This window comes from Capsicum annuum, chromosome 4 (genome assembly GCF_002878395.1).
Source record: "Capsicum annuum cultivar UCD-10X-F1 chromosome 4, UCD10Xv1.1, whole genome shotgun sequence".
NCBI classification, from domain to species: domain Eukaryota; kingdom Viridiplantae; phylum Streptophyta; class Magnoliopsida; order Solanales; family Solanaceae; genus Capsicum; species Capsicum annuum.
The window spans coordinates 221,195,502-221,203,895 of record NC_061114.1 but is presented as its reverse complement, the minus strand read 5'-3'; positions in this window follow the sequence as shown (position 1 = coordinate 221,203,895).

Sequence of the window (8,394 nt, the reverse complement as noted above, 5' to 3'; positions counted from 1 at the left end):
TGTGAATTGTTGATATGTTTTGATTGTGTGTTTTTGAGCAATTTTGATTGTCACAGTGGTGATTTTGATTGGTTGATTTCATATTAATGTTGATTATCCTTGGTTAAGAGTGAAATTGGGGCGGGAATTGAAGAATTAATAAACATGAATGTGGGTTTATGTCGATTTGTTGTTGGTTGTTTAAGTTAAAATGAATGTTAATTATGTTGATCACGATAGTAGCATGTTTTTGGTTGAGGGTCGTTAGGCAAATCTTAGGTTCAGGGGAGGCAAACTTAGGACTCGTGGTTTTGTTGAATGTTTGAAATATGTGTTAGAATATTTTGTTTTATCACTTTTGAATCAATTGTACAATTTGGCTGGGAAATACCCCGAAGTATCTGTATATATTTATTCACCGGGGAATGCCCCGAGGTATCATGTACTCGGAGGACGTTCATGATGAAGGCCCGAGGCGTCGGGTAGAGCATTAGTCTAGAATTAATTTAGAGTAGGATTTATTTTTACGCATTTTTTATTTTTGGACTGTATAATTGGACTGGACACTAAATTTTAGATTGTGTTATCTTGTTTGCTTGCTTGATTGTTTTTTTGCATGTTTTGTGTGGTTTATACCCTCGTATTGTCAAAGTTAGCCGATACGCTCTACCAGGCGACTATGGTCGAACCACGGGATCGAGGGGTGACTAACACCTTTCCCTCGGTCAACAGAATTCCTTAGCTAGAATCTCTGTTCGCGGATCAATTTTATAGAGTCAAAATCATTTTGAAAAAGGATATTCGTGGGTGACTTGGCACGCCCGATTTATGCCAAGTGGCGACTCTGAGTTTTGAAACTAATGAATCCTTTTCGAAACAATTTTCATATTTTGTCACTTTAATAATAAAACCCTTTCAAAACTTAAAACAATATCTTTTTTTTTGGAGTCGAAAAAGGGGTGTGACAGCTCTGGCGACTCTGTTGGGGAGAAGTTTAGAATCTGAGCTTTTTTTGGTGTCGTATCGACTTTGTTTGTGAGTTTTCGTGCTCTTTGTTTACAGTATTTATCCTATGTGTTTACCGCTTTTATAGCTGACATCATGTGCATAACCCGAGTCATTCTTTCCGCAACAAGTCTCGGAGCGCACGTCGTGCGCACGAACTGTAGTTGAGTCACCTTTATTTTAGGGGGGAGCCGTTGGATATATGGAGTAGGTGGAAAGCAAAACAGCCACTATCGACCATATGCTCTCCCTAACAGCCTTGTTAGTAAACCACAACGTAGGTCTGCCTATAGGACATTCTTATGTGCATCATATTGAGACCTAGCGGGGCCCACACGATTCTTTGTAGGAGACTCACCCTTAAAGCATCTCTACGTGCTAAATGCTGCATCTTTGAGGATAACGTGGTCATTTGACAGACTGATGTGGGGTAAGGCATGTGTTAGAAGTAAAGTGTGTGAAAAAAAAGTCCAAAAAAAAGAGTTTTGTAGTTTTTAGAGTTCTTTATGGATTTTGTTTTCCACAATTCCACAATTCAAAATTCAAAAAAGATTTTTTACTTTTTGCACTCATTTTTCAAAAAAAAAAAAACATCAAAAAGATTTTCCTTTTGTTTCTTTTAACAAGCATTCATAATTCGAAAACTACAAAAAGATTTTTTAGGAGCCTTTTATAAAAAATAAAAATGTAAAAAAATGGTGGTAGAAGTTTTGTACATTTCATATAACGAAAATACCAAAAAAAAAAAATTCTTTCATAGCTGTTGGTGTCATTTTTTATGTGAAGTGTCAAATTGAAAACTCAAAAAAAAAAAAGATTTTGTTATGTTGTTCATTTTATGTCTTTGGTCGTGTCTCAAGTCAGGGTGCAATCCATTATTTAATCATTAATTGTCCAATCTGGACGAACTACGCACCCTGATTCTCCTCTTTCAGGAGTGAGATACGTAGGCAGCCTATTGTTGGTTCGGGGATCTTATTTGAAAAATCCAAAAATATTTATTCACTCTCCATTTAGAGTAGGCGTTTCATATACGTCTTTAAAAGAAAACTACAAAAAGATTTTCGTTTAATAGGTTCAAGTTTCATTTTTACATGAAATTCAAAAATCGAAAACCCAAAAAGATTTTTCTTTGGTAATCACAGGTTTCATTTTGTATAGAGATTTAAACCTAACAAAAAAAATGCAAAAAGATTTTCGTCAATTCTTTTGAATTTGTTTCAAGAAAGAAAAAAGAGTTTAATTGACCATTTTAGCAAAACATCACGAACTACGCACACCTGATTATCCCCTTTCGGGGGTGCGATGCGTAGACGCCCTTCTATGGTTCGGTGATTTTTTTTCAAGAAAAAAAAAAGGTTTTGAAAAATGTTGAACTCTAACATATTTGTTGCCTCTTGTTCAGTTAGTTTAAGGTGGTTGGTTTGTGGTTTCCTGGCTGGTCCTTCATATCACAACAAATCCAAGAAAGGGTTAGTTGTGTCCAACAAGGATATAGAGAGTGGAATCATGGATTAAACAAAGAGTCAGGAAATTGAGAGTTTAAAGGAAGAGAATTTAAGACTGAGACAACAAATGATAGGAATGTACCGAGCTTGGGCCAGTGGGCTGCCTCCACCTCCGTTCCCCACTTTTGACCGGACAAATACCTTGAGTCTTTCACCAAAATTGCAAAGTCCTACTATTGTTGATGCACCACAGCATGCCTCAGAATCCATTCCACGTCAAATGCACCTCAACACTTCCACCACTCTTTCTTTATCTCCTCAGTATAAGTCTACCACATTTACAGCACCACATACCGTCTGTGCTTTTGTTGCTCAACCTTCTACTAAGGCTTCCACTTTGTCTATCAATCCAACGATTGTGCTTCCCCAGTCCACTAGTGACTCCACGTTCAATACTATTGATGATCGTTGGTATACTTTTGAGCCTACAGTTAAGTTAAGTGAACCGCCAAAATTTCTTACTAAGAAACCTAGCATGCCAAAAGAGCCAGAGAAAATGGTTGGGAAAGTGAAGAGTGTAGAAAATGATATGAAAAATTCCCCTGAACTTATGGGCTATGAAGATGTTTCATATAAAAACTGGGGCAGGTCTTCAAGTGTTAACCTTCCTCCCAGCTTTGAGACATCAAAATTTGGGGAGCCTGATGGACAGAAGGATTCTGTGAAACATTCGGGACGACATTGCAATCAACCAAGGAAAACTGAAGAAAAGAAGAAGGAAAACACACCTATTGTTATGACAAGGCCAAAGCAGAGTTTGAGAGGTCCAACCCACCAATACTGTCAGCCTCAATCCCGAGCGTACATATCAGATCCACATAACCACTTGCAACAAGGTTTATTTCTTCGAAATCCAAGAAATCCCATTCCACTTCCTCGATATCCTGTGAAGAATTCACAATTTTATGCTCATCCATCTTCTTATCCACAATGGCATGCATCTGTCCCTCAATATCGTCCTCGACCCCCACAAATTTACCTAGGGACCTCTAAATCCAAATTTCATCCGAGGCTAGAGTTCGCAAAGAGAAAGAAGGAAAAAGATATTTTTACTCCTATTGGGGAATCCTATGCCAGTTTATTTCAGAGATTGGTACAGGAAGGATTGATCACTCCTCTCCTTAGGCACATCCTTAATCGGCGTTCAAGAAATTTTGATCCTAACGCACGATGTGCGTATCATTCTGAGGCTCAGGGTCATAGTATTGAAGATTGTCGAGATTTGAAAAGAGAAATTGAAAAGATAATTCATGATGGATCAATTATGGTGCAGAACATTGATAGTGAGAAAAGCTCTAGTCATGCTGATATGCAAACTAGCGGCTAAGTTATCAGGCTAAACAATTGAGAATTCACCTATCTCCCTACTAGGAAGAGGTCTGGTAGTTTGTTTTGTCTTCTTTTTTATTTTTCGAATTATTTCAGGATTGTAGTTCGGGATCTATCTTGTTTTTTCCCTTTGTCGTTTATGTTCAAATCCTTCTATCAGCTCCACGAAGTCATGAGTCCTTCAGCATGAGGAATGTACAACGAAAATGGAGTTGTATGTTTGACAAGTGTAGAAAAAGAAGTGACATACATGCTCAGTTGAAGTTAGTGTTGTTAAAGTGCCACAAATGATCTTCATCTTTTATTTTCATATTGCATGATATGTACTTGCATTTTTAAGGATTGATATGACGAAGGCCTTTCATTCTACTATTTAAACATCGTGTCATCCTTTGTTTACCCATTTGAGCTTTAGTCCTATTTTCTTTCACACCCCTCTTTTGGAATCATATAGAGTCAACAAAGCTTAAAAGAAAAGGTGTTGAGCAAAAAAGTAGAGTCAGAAAGTTTCAAAAAAAAAAAAACAAGAGAAAAATGTGTCCAAAAGGAGAAAAAAAAGAGCGTCGAGAAAAATAAAGTCAGAAAAGTCCCAAAGAGAAAAGAGTCAACAAAAGGAAAAAAAACTTAGAATCAAGTGAAAAAAAAACAAGCTGCCAGAACTATGCATGACCTGATTCTCCTCTCTCGGGGGTGAGATACGTAGGCTGCCCTACTAAGGGCTCGGTCCAACCAAATAAACAATTTAGAGTCACCCAGTCAAAAGAAACTAGGGCATGAGTTAATCCTCATTGTTTGAGTCAATTCCAAAAGTTGTAAGTCCTACCCCAATTCAAGTGTCGTTTGGGCCCCATGCCATCCTTTCTTTCTAACCTTATCCAAAAGTCAAGTTACAACCAAAGAAAGACCTTCAGATCAATCTTTGAGGATGTTAAGGCGGAGCATGCAAGGGATATGATGCTGCATTTGAGAACTATTTGTCTTCCTCAGCATAGGGAATCAAGAGAGAAATAAAAATGAGAGAGTCTTATTGGTGAAAATCCTTACGGGAACCATAAGGCGATGGCAAGTTGAGAGAAATAAAAATGAGAGAGTCTTATTGGTGAAAACCCTCACGGGCGCCATAAGATGATAGTGAGCCGAGAGAAAATGAAAGAAGCTTGTTGGCGAAAACCCTTCAAGGCGCCAATATCCGAATGGGGTCTTAAATGCAATTGACCAAAGAAAGCAACTCAGTTTCAAGGCCATTAACTCAACAACAATGGGTAGAAAGTTTGGATGAAAAGATCAAGCTGCTTAATCCAAAATGCATGGCATAATCATTAGTGTTGACTGTCATTTTTAGATGAATTTTTCATTTCTTTGTTTTAAAAGGGGACATTCATTGTCTTTTCTTTCTTCTCGTTATTTTAATTTTCTCTTACTTGAGTCAATTATCAAAACAAAAATTGTCATTTTTTTTTGTTTCTTGTCTTTGAGTCAAGTCCGTATCAAAACAAGTGAGAAAAGATTTCAAAACTGGCTACCAGCTTCTTTAATTGCACAAAGCAAGACAAAAGCTAGCACATGAAAGAGACATGATTGTGAGCCCAAAAAAAGGCATGCAGGAAGTTTTGTCAACAGAGAAGTCGGGGAACTCATGGAAATACCAAGGTTCAAAGGATTTATTTGAGAGACACGACAAAGCAGAAATACTGTGTTTGTTTCAGAGTCACTCTTAATAAGCTGAGTTTGAGTCAATGATACAGCAAGTCAATGACATATGCTAATGGTTGGAAGCAAAGCTAAATATGACGGGGGCAGGAGCAATTTCCTCAAAAGCCAAAGCCACAAACTAGCCACCATGTTTTTAAACTCACAAGTTTTCTTTATATGTAATAGGAATACATGTTGCATTCAGATCAAGGATTTCAGAGCCTAAACATCAAAGGCCGTAATTTCTCACCTCAAAAAATGCAAGAGGCAAGGTTGCTGCACAGGTTTGGTAATCAAAACCATGGTAAAACTCATAATTCAAGATCTCTAGGAGACCCACTTCCTTGTTTTGGTAATTCAAGCAGCTTTGGTAATGAGACACACTTCATTGTTTTGATAATTCAAACATCATTGATAAGGAAACACACTTCCTTGATTGGGTAATTTGAATTTTGCTTCTTAGGTAATGCACTTCCTAACTTAAGTTTTGATTCCTAGAAGACGTACCTTTTAGTCGAGTCATTCACCTTGACTCCTAGAAGACGTACCTTTTAGTCGAGTCATCCCCTTTGATTCCTATAAGACATACCTTTTAGTCGAGTCATCCCCTTTGATTCCTATAAAACGTACCTTTTAGTCGAGTCATCCCCTTTGATTCCTATAAAACGTACCTTTTAGTCGGCTCATCCCCATTGATTCCTATAAGACGCACCTTTTAGTTGAGTCATCCCCTTTGATTTCTATAAGACGTACCTTTTAGTTGAGTCATCCCCTTTGATTCCTATAAGACGTACCTTTTAGTCGAGTCGTTCCCTTTGATTCCTATAAGACGTACCTTTTAGTCGAGTCATTCCTATTGATTCTTATAAGACATACCTTTTAGTCGAGTCATTCCTTTTGATTCCTATAAGACGTACCTTTTAGTCAAGTCATCCCCTTTGATTCCTATAAGACGTACCTTTTAGTTGAGTCATCCCCTTTGATTCCTATAAGACGTACCTTTTAGTCGAGTCATTTTCCTTGACCCCTATAAGACGTACCTTTTAGTCGAGTCTTTCCTATTGATTCCTATAAGAGTACCTTTTAGTCGAGTCATCCCCTTTGATTCCTATAAGACATACCTTTTAGTCGAGTCATTCCCTTTAATTCCTATAAGACGTACCTTTTAGTCGAGTCATTCCAATTAACTCATAGAAAATGCATTTCTTTGTTTGGGATAATTTTTTTTTTTTTAGTTTTGATGTGATTTCAGGAGCATGCCTGAAGCACAGGGTGAATAAATGGAAAACCAAGCAACAAGGTGAAGAAATTGAAAGTTAAACAGATTGAAAAATAGCAAGTCAAGAGCTCAGCTGCAGAACAGGGTGAAGAAGTTGAAAGAATGGCAACAAGTTGATGAAATAGCAAGTCAGGAACCCGCCTGGAGAAAAGGGTGAAGAAATTGAAAGGCAAGCAACAAGTTAAATAAATAGCAAGTCAGGAGCCCGCCTGAAGAATAGGGTGATGAAACTCAAGTCAAGAGTCCAAAAGAAGCTATATAGATAGGATTTTTTTAATTTCATTTATGCTTTAACTTGTAATTTTCATTTTTAATGTAATGACAGAGTCGTGGACTGGAACTTCGATGGAACCTCACTCGACTCTCCAACTCGGTATAGTCCATCTCTTTCCAATCTTTTGAAATACCCGTGACATGATTCTCTCATAACTTGGGTAGGCAGGATGTCTTAAGTCAAGACCCAGTTGTCCTTCTTCCTTCTGTTTCTTTCTTTGAATAATGGTCGGGTCAAAATTTGGTCTCGCTGTCTACTTCTTTGTCTGAAAACACTTCGTGTTTACATTCAATGGTGGGCATAACGTAGACACCTAATTTTGTCCCTCCCGAAGTCTAATTTTATTCATATTTAGTTCACCTTACCATTTGTCCAACCCCATGTAATTATATCCCACAAAAATACAAAAATAAACAAAAAAAAATACCTCTAACTAATTTATCTTATCCTAACAACCTACCCAATCAAAAACCTCCACCTCCCTACCCACTCACATTTCTTATCCCTTGGAGAAAAAAACAACAAAAATAGAGGGGCCCACGTGATATCTTCTTGACCATCATTTACACATCACCTTCACAATATACATATATTCCATACACACCTAGAATAGAAGGTGGGGGGGGGGATTCCTTTTTTTATTATATACAATACACACAGGGATTCCATTTTGGATTCATCCATGGAGAATGCACAGAATTCATTTTTCTTTTTTCTCACGACATACTCCACTCATTGATATTGGGGGGTATCACAAGAATAGACAGAAAATAAATCTTGAGCTCTTCTTCTTCATTCTTGAAAACCACCATTGACACAATCACACACTCCTCACCAATGAGCCACGCCATTTTTCTGAAGAACGCACACCACCACACACTCGCAGATAAACTTCATTAACAACAGGTACGCACAACTCTACACACATGACATCACTCAAAGACAATCGATTGAGAGAGGTAAGAAGAGAGAAAAACAAATAGAGAGAGGAGGTTGAGATCGAAGCAGCCAACAAATTAGGGAGAGAGAAAAATCTGGCAAAACCTACAGAAAAAGCGTCACCAGCTTCACTCCGATCAAACTCACGTCGAAAGGCCATTCTCTCTTTCATTTTTTTAGTTCAAATCTCATCAAAATTCCATCCGTAGCTCAAACGGATACAAAAATCTCATTCTAGATTTCATTTTTTTTGTCAGATTCTATTCAGTTTTGGGTTTGAGTTGAGGTCGTTGTTGGTTCGAGATTGGCGTGGTTCCGGGCGATGCTCTTTTTATGAACTCATGAGATTACTAAAGGAATTTGGTTGATTGAGGCAACATTTGAGGTCC